Source organism: Schistocerca cancellata, chromosome 3, assembly GCF_023864275.1.
Source record: "Schistocerca cancellata isolate TAMUIC-IGC-003103 chromosome 3, iqSchCanc2.1, whole genome shotgun sequence".
Classification (NCBI taxonomy): Eukaryota; Metazoa; Arthropoda; class Insecta; order Orthoptera; family Acrididae; genus Schistocerca; species Schistocerca cancellata.
The window spans coordinates 284,929,631-284,931,836 of record NC_064628.1 but is presented as its reverse complement, the minus strand read 5'-3'; positions in this window follow the sequence as shown (position 1 = coordinate 284,931,836).

Genomic DNA, 2,206 nt, shown 5'->3' with positions numbered 1-2,206 from the left:
GGCTGAGTGGTTCTAGGCGCTACAGTCTGGAACCATGCGACCGCTACGGTCACAGATTTGAATCCTGCCTTGGGCATGGGTGTGTGTGATGTCCTTAGGTTAGTTAGGTTTAAGTAGTTCTAAGTTCTAGGGGACTGATGACCTCAGAAGTTAAGTCCCATAGAGCTCAGAGCCACTTTTTTGACCAAACTTGTTGTTTTTCATAAAGTTACACAAATCTATTGCGCAAATCATTATTTTTCAACCATCTAGTGTTTTAGGTAGTTGGGCTATCTCGTGCAGTAAGAGTTAACTTTTCAAGTAACCTCCGTCCCGCTGGTTGGACATCCATTATGTCGTCTTCTTTTGCCAGCCCTTCTTTTCAAATCATCCCAGAGAAATTCTGGAGTGGGCCAAACTGGTAGGACATTATCAGCATCTTTTCCATCAAAATGAAGTTAATTTTAGTCCTGATTATTTATTACAATTGTTTTTATTTTCATTAAAAAATTTTCTTGTTCAATTATAAATATTTGTGAGTGTTCTTTTCTGTTTTAAACTTTTGAATATTTAATGACATGTTCCACGATTCTCGATCACATAAGCAGAGGTCCTACAAAATATGAATAAAGAAGTACACAAAATAAAATCATACTGCACTTTCTTTTGGAAACAAACTGTTTTGCAGTACTGGATGCGGCCAATTGCAAGCAGAAAAAAAGAACAGTGTGTCTGTCTCAATTGGTCTTCTGCTTCTGTGGCTGCTTCTGTGCAATTAAGAGCCAGCGGACTGCTTTGTAGAGCAGAAATACGGCGACAAACGTGGCAGCCAGTATGAAGGCTATGACGTCGAGCAGCAGCAGCTGCCACCATCTCAGGTTCCGGGCTGCGCTGCGCAGGTGAGGGGCCCCCTGGTGGCGGATCACGTACTCCACCCACCACACAGCACGATCCACGGACGTCTCCTGGTGCTCACGGAATACTGCTGAGAACTGCTTCATGTTCTCTTGGTAGCTGTGAACAACACAGGGAAATCATAACGTACTCAATGCAGAATTAGATTTGCAGTCTGTCCAGGTTTCATGAGTCACCAAGTGGTCAGCCTACATCTGTTTATTCAGTGTTTCCATAGGATGCTACTGCTTCACTCAGTCCTTCTCCTGTCGTCATTTGTATGTGTTGTAGCAAGAGTGACTAATTTGCTAGGACCTGCTGGTTTTGCATTTAGTTGTTCGCTTAAGTCAAAATGGCTCTAAGCACTATGGGACTTAACACCTGAGGCCATCAGTGCCCTAGACTTAGAACTACGTAAACCTGACTAACCTAAAGACATCACATACATCCATGCCCGAGGCAGGATTCGAATCTGCGACCGCGACAGCAGCGCAGTTACGGACTGAAGTGCCTCGAACCGCTCGGCCACACCGGCCGGCTCGCTTAAGTCATCATGTAATGTTGCTGTCCTTTTTTTAAAGTCCTTAGAAACTTCATTTCCATTTGCTGAATTTTGGTGTAGTCAGCTCTGTAGATGGTCCCAGTTGCGGAACCAAGAGGTCATTGTCTGCTTCTGGCTGTAAAACCTCTGTGAATGTGTCACTGGCCTATCTCTACTAACGTAGCATTTCCAAATGAGCGTTTTGTAACGTGTTAACGCAATTATGGAATTTTCTTTCCTGTTTATGGACTGGTGTAATTCATGTTACATGCTGTCATTACATGTCGCACCCTGGCAAGAACAATGACACTACTCAAAAGTGTAATACCTCAGAAAAATCGACTTAAAGAATTCGATACAATTTAACTGACATAGTATAGGCTTGGTCTTAATGTCAAGTAAGTATTAGTGGTGCCCGCCCGGTTGGCCGTGCAGTCTAACTCACGGCTTTCCGGGCGGGAAGGAGCGTCTGTCCCCGTCACGAATCCGCCTGGCGGATTTGTGTCGAGGTTCGGTGAGCCAGCCAGTCTGTGGATGGTTTTTAAGCGGTTTTCCATCTGCATTGGCGAATGCGGGCTGGTTCCCCTTATTCCGCCTCAGCTACACTATGTCGGCGGTTGTTGCGCAAACAAGTTCTCCACATACGCGTACACCACCATTACTCTACCACGCAAACATAGGGGTTACACTCGTCTGGTGTGAGACGTTCCCTAGGGGGTCCACCGGGGGCCGAACCGCACAATAACTCTGGGTTCGGTGTGGGGCGGCGGAGGCGTGAAGTGGACTGCGGTA